Source organism: Salmo salar, chromosome ssa07 (genome assembly GCF_905237065.1).
Source record: "Salmo salar chromosome ssa07, Ssal_v3.1, whole genome shotgun sequence".
NCBI lineage: Eukaryota > Metazoa > Chordata > Actinopteri > Salmoniformes > Salmonidae > Salmo > Salmo salar.
In genome coordinates this window covers 52,470,262-52,486,460 of record NC_059448.1, presented here as the reverse complement: position 1 = coordinate 52,486,460, position 16,199 = coordinate 52,470,262, and the positions used below count along the sequence as shown (strand labels likewise).

General features: G+C 43.5%; 1 protein-coding gene across 5 annotated transcripts in view; it reads left to right on the top strand.

The window, feature by feature from the left end:
* LOC106597326 (protein piccolo) overlaps positions 1-16,199 on the top strand; it is a 74,318-nt gene that overhangs the window by 15,098 nt on the left and 43,021 nt on the right. The window lies entirely within an intron of this gene.

Sequence of the window (16,199 nt, the reverse complement as noted above, 5' to 3'; positions counted from 1 at the left end):
GTTTTGCTCAAAATCAGGGTGTTGTTCATTAGGCACCAAACTGAAGAAAACTGACTGAAATAGTGTGGGACTAGCTGGACTTGTCCAATAAGAAATGCTCATTTTCATTTCCAATGCAAAACGCTTTGTGACAGTGTGCATTAATGAACACAACCCAGGTGCAGAGTATAACCGACAGAGATGAAATACCACCATGTTTCAGGGACTATGTAAATTCATCTTTACTCAGTGGAGAATGAATAGGACATTTTGATCATGGATTGAAAAGGTTCACTGAAAAACATACTAATTGAAAAAGTCCTAATTTCCTGATTTATACATGTTGAATTTCGATCCCAAACCTGATTTTAACTGAGCTGAAATTCAATTCAACCCAACGAGACACGCATCTAATCTGATCCAATCCATTCAAGGATGCTTCATGAAACTGAACTTGTGGTGATTGATGGAGAGCTACGTAGAGCCCTGAGTCCTTCGTGATGAAGTGGAATAGATAGATGATGTGAGTCATTGGTCTAGGACAGAGCGTGGTGCTGGATGGCCATGTGAACGAGGCTGCTACTGCCTCAGTCTACCTACCTCAGTACACTGACTCATCCACCCCTTTCTCTGCTTCGTCAGCAGACATGCCTGTTTGTGTATTTGTTTGTGTTTATTTCTCTGTGTGTGTGTGTGTGTGTGTGTGTGTGTGTGTGTGTGTGTGTGTGTGTGTGTGTGTGTGTGTGTGTGTGTGTGTGTGTGTGTGTGTGTGTGTGTGTGTGTGTTTAGGGGGTTGTGTGTATGTGTGGGGATTGGTGCATGCATTGCATTGAGTCTGAAGGAGCATTTATCTGTGTGTTGGTGTTTGTTTGGTGTGTGGTGTGTGTTGGTGTTTGTTTGGTGTGTGGTGTGTGTTGGTGTTTGTTTGGTGTGTGGTGTGTGTTGGTGTTTGTTTGGTGTGTGGTGTGTGTTGGTGTTTGTTTGGTGTGTGGTGTGTGTTGGTGTTTGTTTGGTGTGTGGTGTGTGTTGGTGTTTGTTTGGTGTGTGGTGTGTGTTGGTGTTTGTTTGGTGTGTGGTGTGTGTTGGTGTTTGTTTGGCGTGTGGTGTGTGTTGGTGTTTGTTTGGCGTGTGGTGTGTGTTGGTGTTTGTTTGGCGTGTGGTGTGTGTTGGTGTTTGTTTGGCGTGTGGTGTGTGTTGGTGTTTGTTTGGCGTGTGGTGTGTGTTGGTGTTTGTTTGGTGTGTGGTGTGTGTTGGTGTTTGTTTGGTGTGTGGTGTGTGTTGGTGTTTGTTTGGTGTGTGGTGTGTGTTGGTGTTTGTTTGGTGTGTGGTGTGTGTTGGTGTTTGTTTGGTGTGTGGTGTGTGTTGGTGTTTGTTTGGTGTGTGGTGTGTGTTGGTGTTTGTTTGGTGTGTGGTGTGTGTTGGTGTTTGTTTGGTGTGTGGTGTGTGTTGGTGTTTGTTTGGTGTGTGGTGTGTGTTGGTGTTTGTTTGGTGTGTGGTGTGTGTTGGTGTTTGTTTGGTGTGTGGTGTGTGTTGCTTGCTGTGTAGGCGTGCTGTAGAAAAAGTAATCTCTGCTTCCTAAAAGGATTTAAAGGGCATCAGGAAGCCTGTCCCAGTCAGAGGAGGTGTCCCTTAACCTTCCTCAATATGAGCCTCTCTCTCTCTCTCTCTTCTGTTATTATCTCTGTTCATTTCTCTGTTTCCATGTTTATTTGAGTAAAGAACTTTACATGTCAGATAAAAAAGGGAAAACAGGCCCGATGGAAACAGAACATTGTCGGGAACCTTTCCTAAATGTTGATCAAACAAATGACGTTATACAGGTGGATTATAATTCCTTTTTTTGTCCGAATATTAGAATATTTGCTTGGAAATCTTTTGACAAATGGATGGGAACCTAGATTCTGTCTCTCTGTCCCTCTCTCTCTCTTACGGTCTCTTTCATTTTGTTTTCTGTCCCTCTCTTTCTCCCTCTTTTTATTTCTCTTCTACCCATCAGCTGATCAAATCAAATCTAATCTGTTCTTTAGTAGTTTAGATGTTGTTCTCAAGGATCTCTGGCTGTTCTGCCTCTACTGTTCTGCCTCTACTGTTCTGCCTCTACTGTTCTGCCTCTACTGTTCTGCCTCTACTGTTCTGCCTCTACTGTTCTGCCTCTACTGTTTGACAATACTTACTCTTGCTCTCATCAAGCATAAAATACATTGATTCTGTCTCTGAAGTGGCTTCTGCCCTGCACAACACTTTAAAACTTCTTCCCTGTTATTTTTGTTCCAGCCCAGCACTAACACACCTCAAGGGCTCGCTGATTAGTGGACTAGTTGAATCAGGTGTGTTAGAATAACAATATGCAGTTTATTCATTTCAAATCATTTTTGTTATATTATATTTATAGTCCACTCAGTAACGCATGAGACTGCTGCGATGCAGACACTACTGTATGAGACTGCCTTGTTGCTCACATCAGTCAGCATCCAAGGCCCTTGTCAGAATGATATTATATAACCCAGGGAGAGGAACCTTGACACCTGAGCTACAACATTCACTAAGCCATTTCCAAAGCCTGCTCTGGTGGACAACCTCACAGACATGTCTCTGTGCCAACATACAGAGACAATGAATATGCTGTAGTCATATAATATCATTTATTATACTTTCTAGTAGACACCATCACCATCATGGGGAAGCTGAATCCAACATTTAGGTTCATGATCCAACATTCAACTTTTCTATCTGGCCATCATATCAAAGATAAATATGTATTTATCTGAGGAAGTTTGTGTTTGTTATCCAATAGGTCTCCAGGACCAATAAGATGTGACATTATTCATCCTGGATAAATGAAAGGCTGTACACCTGTGGTCAGCTGGGTACACCTGTGGTTAGCTGGGTACACCTGTGGTTAGCTGGGTACACCTGTGGTCAGCTGGGTACACCTGTGGTTAGCTGGGTACACCTGTGGTTAGCTGGGTACACCTGTGGTTAGCTGGGTACACCTGTGGTTAGCTGGGTACACCTGTGGTTAGCTGGGTACACCTTTTAAAAACCTTTTAAAAACCTGCCGTATGGAAAATATTGTGTTCTATACCTTGGAAAATAAATAAAAATGTGACTCTGGATGACAACAAAATGGTGCTTGTTTTCATAAAGAAGTTAAATCCGCTTTGTTTTGTTTCCTTGCCAAGATAGTATTGCAATACTGGTATCGTCCCGGCCCTATATACTAAACACACACACACACACACACACACACACACACACACACACACACACACACACACACACACACACACACACACACACACACACACACACACACACACACACACACACACACAGCCCCACCTGTTTCCTCTGCCCTGAATGATCTGCTTACTGTCTGTGTTATTTTGGCTCGACACACACACACACACACACCTCTATTTCTTTGCTTTGTATGGCGTTTCCTGTAGTCTCCTTATTATTCCAGGTTGGTGCCCACACTGCCTCCCACCCTGTAAGCCTGCTTCAGCCCACACTGCTAGCATATGAACAGGAATGTCTTTCTTTTGGCTCACACAACACACAACACATACATACACACACACACACACACACACACACACACACACACACACACACACACACACACACACACACACACACACACACACACACACACACACACACACACACACACATACACACACACATACATACATACAACACATACATACATACATACATACATACATACATACATACATACACACACACACACACACACACACACACACACACACACACACACACACACACACACACACACACACACACACACACACACACACACACACACACACACACACACACACACACAACATACATACATACAGTAAGTTCATCGGTATCTACAGTTGAAGTCGGAAGTTTACATACACTTAGGTTGGAGTCATTAAAACTTGTTTTTCAGCCACTCCACAAATTTCTTGTTAACAAACTATAGTTTTGGCAAGTCGGTTAGGACATCTACTTTGTGCATGACACAAGTAATTTTTCCAACAATTGTTTACAGACAGATTATTTCACTTATAATTCACTGTATCACAATTCTAGTGGGTCAGAAGTTTACATACACTAAGTTGACTGTGCCTTTAAACAGCTTGGGAAATTCCAGAAAATGATGTCATGGCTTTTGAAGCTAATCATAGGCTAATTGACATCATTTGAGTCAATTGGAGGTGTACCTGTGGATGTATTTCAAGGCCTACCTTCAAAGTCAGTGCCTCTTTGGTTGACATCATGGTTAAATCAAAAGAAATCAGCCAAGACCTCAGAAAGAAAGCTGTAGACCTCCACAAGTCTGGTTCATCCTTGGGAGCAATTGCCAAACGCCTGAAGGTACCACGTTCATCTGTACAAACAATAGTACGGAAGTATAAACACCATGGGACCACGCAGCCGTCATACCGCTCAGGAAGGAGACGCGTTCTGTCTCCTAGAGATTAACGTTCTTTGGTGCGAAAAGTGCAAATCAATCCCAGAACAACACCAAAGGACCTTGTGAAGATGCTGGATTAAACAGGTACAAAAGTATCTATATCCACAGTAAAACGAGTCCTATATCGACATAACCTGAAAGGCCACTCAGCAAGGAAGAAGTCACTGCTCCAAAACCGCCTTTAAAAAGCCAGACTACGGTTTGCAACTGCACATAGGGATAAAGATTGTAGTTTTTGGAGAAATGTCCTCTGGTCTGATGAAACAAAAATATAACTGTTTACCCATGATGACCATCGTTATGTTTGGAGGAAAAAGGGAGAGGCATGCAAGCCGAAGAACACCATCCCACCCGTGAAGCACGGGGGTGACAGCATCATGTTGTGGGGGTGCTTTGCTGCAGGAGGGACTGGTGCACTTCACAAAATAGATGGCCTCAGGAGGAAGGGAAATTATGTGGATATATTGAAGCAACATCTCAAGACATCAGTCAGGAAGTTAAAGCTTGGTCGCAAATGGGTCTTTCAAATGGACAATGACCCCAAGCATACTTCCAAAGTTGTGGCAAAATAGCTTAAGGACAACAAAATCAAGGTGTTGGAGTGGCCATCACAAAGCCCACAAAGCCCGAAACGTTTGACCCAAGATAAACAATTTAAAGGCAATGCTACCAAATACTAATTGAGTGTATGTAAACTACTGAACCACTGGGAATGTGATGAAAGAAATAAAAGCTGAAATAAATAATTATCTCTACTATTATTCTGACATTTCACATTCTTAAAATAAAGTGGTGATCCTAACTGACCTAAGACAAGGAATTTGTACTAGGATTAAGTGTTAGGAATTGTGAAAAACGGAGTTTAAATGTATTTGGCTAAGGTGTATGTAAACTTCCAACTTCAACTGTACATACATACAGAGATGCACACAGATTGACGCACACAGAGACAAAGAAATGCACACATACAGAGATACAGACACAGAAACACACAGAGACAAATGGAAAGCATCAATACTGTACACAGACACACACATAGAGACACACACACACAGCCTTGTGCAGTGTTAACGTAAGCATACTCCTCTCTCTCTCTCTCTCTCTCTCTCTCTCTCTCTCTCCTAAGCCTTACTAATCCACCATGCCAGCCAAGTCTGCTGTATACAGTAGACCTGAGTTCCCTGTGTGTGTGTGTGTGTGTGTGTGTGTGTGTGTGTGTGTGTGTGTGTGTGTGTGTGTGTGTGTGTGTGTGTGTGTGTGTGTGTGTGTGTGTGTGTGTGTGTGTGTGTGTGTGTCTTTGAGCGTCCCTCTGTGTGTGTGTGTGTCTTTGAGCGTCCCTCTGTGTGTGTGTGTGTGTGTCTCTGTCTGTCTCTGTATACACTACCGTCACTCTCACTGCCATCACTTGCCCCGAGGACAGAAATGGGCAAAAATAGCCTGAGCTATAAAAGAGCTACTGAGGATACAAGCAACTACAGGGCGCCATGGGAAATCATATCTCTCTCTCTCTCTCTCTCTCTCTCTCTCTCTCTCTCTCTCTCTCTCTCTCTCTCTCTCTCTCTCTCTCTCTCTCTCTCTCTCTCTCTCTCTCTCTCTCTCTCTCTCTCTCTCTCTCTCTCTCTCTCTCTCTCTCTCTCTCTCTCTCTCTCTCTCTCTCTCTCTCTCTCTCTCTCTCTCTCTCTCTCTCTCTCTCTCTCTCTCTCGACCATGGAGGTGTGTGAGTCTTAGGAAGAGAGAAAACTTTAGCATGTACACCCAATAAAGTATGTGTGACTATGGGTCAGTTTTAGGGAGGCCTGGTGAATGTAGTTCCCTTTCCCGCAGACCAATAGTATGTAGTGTGAAATGTAAAAGGTCCAACTTCAAATGGAAGCTGCCTGAACATCACATGTAGTAAAGTGTTTGTAGTATCTGTTTGGGGTTTTCCTCTGTGTGACATATGGGGTTAGCAGACCTCCAGGTCCCTAGTCGGTACAGCTCCCCCTGTTATACAGACCTATTACTGGGTCATGATTCTTCTTTATCTACAGCACATTTACGAGGGATTGGAGGTTTAGGAGACGTAAGCCATATTTTAGCCAAGCCAAGTGAGCGACTGTGGCCAAAAGATACCGGCGCCAGGAAATTGATGAGGTGCCAGTGTTAAGTCCTATTGAGAGGGGGAGATGCACAGAGACACACACTGAGACCCTGGTTCCGATAGCGCAAGCTGTTGTATTTGCGTCAGGTCAGCTTTGGCTTATGTCAGATGCATAGATACACAGACACACTGCCAGATATATGTCATACACACGCACGTGGGCACGTATGCACACAGAATTTTTACTTCAATGCCAGGTTTAGTATCACAATACTCAATACCATCACGATACCTCATACCAAAGTGATACCAAAACCATACCAATGCAACAACAAAAAACAACATATTAGCTAAATCAATGGCACTTGATCCGGACAGATCTTGTGTGTTCAATATCATTTGAAATGTTTGATTTTTGAATGTATTCATTAATGACTCACTGCATTTTTTTAACCAATCTACATAACAGCATAATGGTAATAATTTATTTGAATGGTAAATCTCTATTGATCATTGGGTAAATCAAGATGTAGTCTAGGTCTGTTCACAATACAGGTGAAGGCATATTCAATAGGAGTGTGTGCATGCATTGAGTTATTGAGCTTGTTTTGGTTGATTTCATGAGGCTACAGATGAAAAACAATCTGTTTACCTTCCAATTTTGACTTATTTTATTGTACTGATCAACAACATTTGTATAGAAGAAGCAATATCTTATTTTATAAAAGTGTGCGCTGTCTCTTTAAGACCCGTGATGTCATTCACACACAAAGTCAGTTTTCTAGGCTGAAGCAAAGATGATCTTGACTGGGGGAGTTGTGAGCCGGGGTAAACGAAGTGAATGAGTAACATTTTTGGTGACAATTAGCTTTGTAATCAGCAATATTTTGAAATACCAGGGTTGTGAATTGGTGTTGGCTTCAGCTGTAAGTTAGCAAGGAAAGTTATCCTTTCAAAGCTGGAAGCTACCAGTATCTTCTTGCACTGTAGTGTTCTAGCCTGTACATTGTTTTGGGAACAGTAATTAGCAGTTTCAACATTTCTACTGTGTTGCATTATTCAGGTGTGTTAACTTCTATTCAGCATAAGTGGTGATGCAGCCCAGTTAGTTCAGTGGTTACTTAGAACAGGCTAGAGCTAGCAATGAGGAAGTGGAGCAGGCACGCTGCTCTAGAACTATAAGGAGACATCAGCTGATAGACAGACTTGACAGGCACGGTGCTCTAGAACTATAAGGAGACATCTGCTGGGCTGATAGACAGACTTGACAGGCACGGTGCTCTAGAACTATAAGGAGACATCAGCTGATAGACAGACTTGACAGGCACGGTGCTCTAGAGCTATAAGGAGACATTAGCTGATAGACAGACTTGACAGGCACGCTGCTCTAGAGCTATAAGGAGACATCAGCTGATAGACAGACTTGACAGGCACGGTACTCTAGAACTATAAGGAGACATCAGCTGATAGACAGACTTGACAGGCACGCTGCTCTAGAGCTATAAGGAGACATCAGCTGATAGACAGACTTGACAGGCACGGTGCTCTAGAACTATAAGGAGACATCTGCTGGGCTGATAGACAGACTTGACAGAAGTACCGAAAGTAACAAAAGTTCTATTACGGAATCGTTTTTCATGTTCTACTATCGGTATACCGTGCAACACTAAGGGACGCACACACACACACACACACACTTGTGAAAGACGCAGACCTTTATTTCGCATGCTCAGGTTAAACCTACTCCTGGACTCAAAAACACTTCCAATGGAGAGTCACTTTTGAAAGTGCTTTTGAGTCTAGGAGTAGGCTTAACCTGGACCTGTGACGCATTTGAGTATCAGCGATTCTACATATTCTGACTGGTCTAGTCTTTCACAGGCGTTCAGGAACTTGACAAGCTGATCAAGATCTTGAATTGTAACGTTAGTTGTAGCCTTTAGTTGGAAGGGAATGGGAGAAAGGGTAGAGGAGGCAGGGGGAGGGGGAGGGAAAAGAAGAAAATGAGTGTGATGGAAACTGAGGGAGATGTTTAAGAGAAGAGAGATGTGATTAGCGGAGGTAGAGAAGGATGAGTGTGAACAAAGGAGAGGAGGTGGTTGGGAGAGGAGGAACAGGATGATTGAGGAAAGCAGTAGGAGGGGTTGGATGTCACAGAGGATGTACGTGTGCCAGCTACATGCTGCTTTAATAAAATGCTAACAAGCTATTGAGTACAAAACCACTTTTGTTAGCATTAGGGCTAGTGAAGAGGAGACTAGTATTGTTAGCATTAGGGCTAGTGGAGAGGAGACTAGTATTGTTAGCATTAGGGCTAGTGGAGAGGAGACTAGTATTGTTAGCATTAGGGCTAGTGGAGAGGAGACTAGTATTGTTAGCATTAGCGCTAGTGGAGAGGGGAATAGTATTGTTAGCATTAGGGCTAGTCGAGAGGAGACTAGTATTGTTAGCATTAGGGCTAGTGGAGAGGAGACTAGTATTGTTAGCATTAGGGCTAGTGGAGAGGAGACTAGTATTGTTAGCATTATGGCTAGTGGAGAGGAGACTAGTATTGTTAGCATTAGTGCTAGTGGAGAGGAGGCTAGTTTTGTCAGCATTGACTCCTGGGACTTTTCTTTTGGTTCCAGACCAACAGGCAAAATCAATCAAGCCCAGCTAAACTACACTGAACACAAATATAAACACAACATGCAACAATTTCAAAGATCTAACTGAGTTACAGTTCATAAAAGGAAATCGGTCAATTGAAATAAATTCATTATGCCCTAATCTATGGATTTCACATGACTGGGAATACAGATATGCATCTGTTGGTCACAGATACCTTAAAAGAAAGTAGGGGTGTCTGGTCTGACCACCATTTGCCTCATGCAGCAAGACACATCTCTGTCGCATAGAGTTGATCAGGCTGTTGATTGTGGCCTATGGAATGTTTTCCCACTCCTCTTCAAATAGCATTGCAAAGTTGCGGGATATTGGCGGGAACTGGAACACACTGTCGGACACGTCGATCCAGAGCATCCTTAACATGCTCAATCGGTGACATGTCTGGTGAGTTTGAAGGCCATGGAAGAACTGGGACATTTTCACCTTCCAGGAATTGTGTACAGATCCTTGCAACTGTGCATTATCATGCTGAAACATGAGGTGATGGCGGCGGATGAATGACACGACAATGGGCCTCAGGATCTCATCATAGTATATCTGTGCATTCAAATTGCCATTGATAAAATGCAATTGTGGTCGTTGTCCATAGCTTTTGCCTGCTTATACCATAACCCCACCACCACTATGGGGCACTCTGTTCACAACGTTGACATCAGCAAACCGCTCACCCACACGATGCCATACATGCTGTCTGCCATCTGCCCAATATAGTTAAAACCGGGATTCATCTGTGAAGAGCACACTTCTCCAGCATGCCAGTGGCCATTAAAGGTGAGCATTTCCCCACTGAAGTCGGTTACGACGCCGAACTGCAGTCAGGTCAAGACCATGGTTATGATGAAGAGGACGCAGATTAACTTCCCTGAGACGGTTTCTGACTGTTTGTGCAGAAATTCTTCGGTTGTACAAACCCACAGTTTCATCAGCTGTCCGGGTGGCTGGTCTCAGACGATCCCGCAGTTGAAGAAGCCAGATATGGAGGACCTGGGCTGGCGTGGTTAAATGTGGTCTGCGGTTGTGACGCCAGTTGACGTACTGCTAAATTCTCTAAAACGACATTGGAGGCGGCTTATGGTAGAGAAATTAACATTAAATTCTCTGGCAACAGCTCTGTTGGACAAACCTGCAGTCAGCATGCCAATTGCATGCTGCCTCATGCAATTGAGACATCTGTGGCATTATGTTGTGTGACAAAAAACTGCAGATTTTAGAGTGGCCTTTTATTGACCCAAGCACAAGGTGCACCTGTGTAATGATCATGCTGTTTAATCAGCTTCTTGATATGCCACTCCTGTCAGGTAGATGGATTATCTTAGCAAATGAGAAATGCTCACTAACAGGGATGTAAACAAATGTGTGCACAAAATGTGAGAGAAATAAGCCCATGAAACATGGAACAAACACGTTACATGTTGCGTTTATATTTTTGTTGAGTATATTTGCCATGATTTTGGTGTTTGATCCCAGGTCTGTCAGTCACAAAGTGATACAGTCTCTTTCTCTCTCACCCCAAACAGAAAAGCAAAAACAGCAGCCGAACTCCAAATGCCGCTCATTACCGCAGGCTGTTGTGGGTCTTAATTATCCCTCCTTTAAAACTGAAAGGAGGAGAGGAGATCCCCCTCTCCATCCCTCTCTCATTGCCTCCAGTAGCACAGGCAAGCTAGCATCTCACACCTGTCCATCTGTATAGACATACCCGCTAGGGGAAACCCGATCACACACACACACACACACACACACACACCAGCTGATAAGCCCATTTTAACTGCAGCTGGCGAACTGACCTAATGTACTGTGTAAGATACGATGAAGCAAAAAGCTGATACACACAAAATAACACTGGGTTCAAAGTTCAGTAGACAGATGGCAAAACGGAACACTTCAGACAGACGGACACACCCACCTACCTAGTTTTGCTGGGTCTTCCTTTCTCCTCCTTTCCTAAGTTCTCTCTCACCTAGCTCAATGTAAATATGGTGCTGTCTCTCACCTAGCTCAGAGTAAATATGGTGCTGTCTCTCACCTAGCTCAGAGTAAATATGGTGCTGTCTCTCACCTAGCTCAGAGTAAATATGGTGCTGTCTCTCACCTTCCCTGTCAGTATCCCTTAACACACACCCCAACCTCCTGGGAAACAAACCCAAACCACCTGGGACACAACAGCACCTCTTTACTCCTGTCAAACACTAGGAAAAGACAATACTGAGGTACACATATGTTGGTGTCAGAGAGTATTTGTTGTGTAATTGTATTTGGGAAGTGTTTGTATGGTTAGTAGAAAGGTTTGGAATGTAATGCTGGATAGTTGAATCCATGTTGTGAATATTTCATTGGACATTGTGTGTTGGATGACATGAAACTCTGAAGTGATGCTGCCAATAGCAGATAAGAGAAAATCCTAATGAACACCTCAACTCCTTACTTGACCTTCGCACTAACAAGGCTTTCTAGCCACACAGCTTTGACACCTGCTACAGTACTGTAGCTATGTGGGTCTACTGTACAGTACACCAAGCAACATATTCTCAACACTGGGCAGGTTGCTAAGGATTCAACCTTCTATGAAAACAAACTAACCAGAGAAATGTCAAAGTGTAGTTTCTATGACAATGTGGTGCACAGTTGAACCAAATGATTTTGATGGTCTAGTTGGTTAAAGTGTGATACTCCCATCCCCAGAGACCAGATTTGGCCCATTTAAAAGCAGGTTAAATCACTACATTTATATCCGTATATGTGGGGGAAATTATTTCATATCAGAAGCCTCCCTTTTAAAATAATTTAAGAAACACTAATACTGACTAGCTAATTTACTATCTGCAACAGGTGAAGTCACCTCAAATATCCTCTCCCTTCTCCACCCATTGGAATTTTCATGTCAGACTTGACCAAATGTAGGAGGTAAAACCCTTGTAGGACTCTCCTCTGTAATAAAAGGATATCACTTTGACCTTCACGTCGCTTACCTCCCCTGAGAGGAGGAACCAATGACCCAACACGGAGGATAGACTCATCAGATTTGCTGAATCATCTCAGACTTTTTATGTTAATGTCTTGAGACTTGAGGTAGTTTAGTAGTTTAAAAGTGTTGTTTCTTGTAGCGTCCTTGAACGTTTGAACTCTTTTGTAAAGTCAGGGTTGTATAGTTCTAGTAAAGAGAGGAAAGGCTCCCGCACTAATGCTGCTCCTTTTACTATCTTTCTCTCTACAGTATGTTATACCCAGATCCATGTGGGATGTGCATATCACTGTATAGCTGTGATACCGTGTGTGTGTGTGTGTGTGTGTGTGTGTGTGTGTGTGTGTGTGTGTGTGTGTGTGTGTGTGTGTGTGTGTGTGTGTGTGTGTGTGTGTGTGTGTGTATATGTGTGTGTGTGTGTGTGCTTAGCAAACAGCAGCATGGCTGATTCACAACCCACAGGGATGTATATGAGAGGGTGGATCCCACATAAAGCCATACAGTCATAAAGCCATACAGCCATACAGCCATACAGTCATAAAGCCATACAGTCATAAAGCCATACAGCCATAAAGCCATACAGTCATAAAGCCATAAAGCCATACAGTCATAAAGCCATACAGCCATAAAGTCATACAGTCATAAAGCCATAAAGCCATACAGTCATAAAGCCATACAACCATAAAGCCATACAGTCATAAAGCCATAAAGCCATACAGTCATAAAGCCACACAGCCACACAGCCACACAGCCATACAGCCACACAGCCATACAGCCATACAGCCGTACAGCCACACAGCTATACAAATGTGAGGATGCTGATGATTATACATCCCCCATCGCTACTATGATGACCAACTGATGGCACACACTCTGTGACATGACTCATCGTTTCTCTCATCTTAATGAGGTGCTGGACAAGACTGGACAAGACTGGGCTCTAAATTCAAGGAATTGAAGCTGCAGAGCTCTGTTACCAGGAATGCTTTGTAATTGGCTAGTTAGGAAAACATGAACATCCATTAGCATCCTAGCTTCAATCAGGGAGTCAATGTAATGGCTTAAAGGGGTTAAATCATTTCAATACGACAAAGTTGTAGTGTGACACATGTGCATATACGTGTTTGTGTGTGGCTAACTGTGTCTGTGTGTGGAAGTCTGTGTTTGTGTGTGGATCACTGTGTCTGTGTGTGGAAGTCTGTGTTTGTGTGTGGATCACTGTGTCTGTATCACTGTGTCTGTGTGCGTGTCTGTGTGCGTGTGCATGTGTACGTGCATGTGAGAGAGAGAGAGAGAGAGAGAGAGAGAGAGAGAGAGAGAGAGAGAGACAGGGTGTGTGTTTGTGTGCACGTGTGTATTTGACAAGTACAGAGATGGAGAGACAGGATGCTTTTTATGGTGGTGATCTGGTGGATGGGTGATATCCAAGGACCGTAGGCTGCAGATCTCTGATAGCGTCGGTGATGACAAGGGTAAAAGTGGTTTGAAGCTGAAGCGACAGATCTTGTGGCTGACTGGCTCTGTCCGGGCTCTCATTATTCCCTATCAGTGGCAATCTGGAACCATCTCTCTGCCTCTCGAGCTGCTCTCTGTGGTGTAAATGGATGGAGCAGTCAAGCTGCGAAAGCCAATGCCCTGTGGGGGTGGCACGGCATCCTGTATTGTAGAAAGAGGGACCTCTACATAGGGTAGGAATGGCTATGGGGCTGCATTATGATATTATTAATGAAGTCATATATAATAAAGGTGAAATCCTACGGCTCCCTGTTTCTTTCCTCTCTTGCTCTCACTCTATTTCCTTCTCTCTCTCTCTCTCTCCCCCCTCTCCTCTCTCTCTCTCTCTCTCTCTCTCTCTCTCTCTCTCTCTCTCTCTTCTCTCTCTCCCCTCTTCTCTCCCCTTCTCTCCTATCCACTTCTCTCCCTCCCCTCTCCTCTTCTCTCCCTCCCCTCTCCTCTTCTTTCTTGCTCTTTTTTACACACACTCTCCATTTCAATCGTATGATAACAAAATGCCATTCTAAACTTCATGCCAACCATTTAACATGGAGAACGTTATGAGGCAACCATTAAGGTATCTTTACTTTTACTCAAGTATGACAATTGGGTACTTTTTCCACCACTGCTTAGCAGGCCTCACACCATCTGGTATGGATTTAGCATAAGCCCCGCATTTAAGCCAGGCACAGGAGGGCACACACCCACGTTACTGGCCTGTGGAGGCACACAAAACGGGTATGCAGGAAATAGGGTGTTTACTTGAAACGGAGACTGGAGGGGTGGCTAGACCCATGCTGACTAGACCCCAAGAGAGAGAGAATATGTATGTATGGTGCGTGGATGTGTTATTTTACCAATACACTTACAGTACAACTACACATACAGTACAACGTCTCTCCATCGTTAGTCCTACTTACATTAGCTCTGGTGTGCTACAGTGTAAGACCCAGAGTCCCTAGGAATCAAACGTTTACCATCGTTTCTTTCTCTCCTTTCTTGTCGAGATATCGAATATTAAACCGTCTTAACAGGTACAACACTTAAACCACAATTCTCAGTGGAGCCCTTCTGTAATGACTTCTTTAGTGCTGTGATTGTCGACTTGAGTCAGATAACCATGACAGGACAGAATTAGAGGCCCTCCGAGACGAAGGATTTGAACAGCTGTACTCGTGGCGGTTTGTTGTCTTTCTTGCTGATGCACTCTGGTTATTTTCAGAGATAGAGGGCCGGTTCGGTCCCAAGCGGGGGATGGGAAGAATAAACAATGCCGAAGTCATCGCACTACGCAGGATAAACCGTTTACTGAATGCACACTTTTAATTGCCTGCCTTTGAGCTGGGTTTACTGACAGATTGAATTGGTCTGACATAAGATGTTTCAGTTCATCCCACTGTAAGGTCCTTGTCAGAAACATTAGTGTTCCACTGACCTGTGGTCTGAGCTAACCTCGCTTGCGGTTGGAATGTAACACATAGATCAGGGATGGGCAACTTTGATGGGGGTGGGGGCTACAAAAAATCAGAACCCAGCAGAGAGACATTTTGTGCAATTCTACACATTTTGCCATGGGGTGTAGAGAAAATGTTGCAGTTTTAAAGCAAGTTTGCTGCAATTCTACACATTTTGCCATGGGGTGTAGAGAAAATGTTGCAGTTTTAAAGCAAGTTTGCTGCAATTCTACACATTTTGCCAAGTGGCGGAGAGAACATTTAGCAATTTTATAACTAATTTCATGCAATTATATGAAAATTAGCTGTTTTTAATATGATCTGAGTGAGACTGACAAACAAAATCAAATGGGGGCCCCCACAGCCGATCATTCGACCACAATAACAAGTTTAGATAGCTGGCCGCTAAACTAACTTAGCAATCTTAAATTGTTTTGATTACATGGCTAATTGATTGACTATCAGTGACTGACATAACAACAGAAAAACTGCTGATGCACAACCACATTTCCAAACGGCATATTGTGTATTCTACTATTCTAGCTTGCAACAGTAAATTGAGACCCCAAATTAGTTCCAAATGTTTGTTGTACTATGGGGCGGCAGGTAGCCTAGTGATTAGAGCATTGGGCAAGTAACCGAAAGGTTGCTGGATTGAATCCCGAGCAGACAAGGTAAAAATCTGTCGTTCTTCCCCTGAACAAGGCAGTTAAACCCACTGTTCCCCGGTAGGCCGTCATTGTAAAACAAAAATAGTTCTTAACTGACTTGCCTAGTTAAATAAAGGTAACATTTAAAAAATAATACTAATATTTTTGTGGAAATTGATGTGAGGGCCTTCAAAAGGGGGGCCGTGGGCCAACAGTTGCTCATCCCTAATATACTGTACATCATGCTGAATTTAGGACATGGGACTAAGGGGCGCAGTGGTCTGGGGTTATGGTCTTGTGTCATTAAGTCATAGGGCCTAATATGTGTTCATCCTGATGGATGCACTGTGTAAAATCGTTTTGTGTTGATGGGTCAGCTAGACACACACAAACACACACAGCCTCCACCCTGGCTCTGCTGTGGAATGTCTGCACA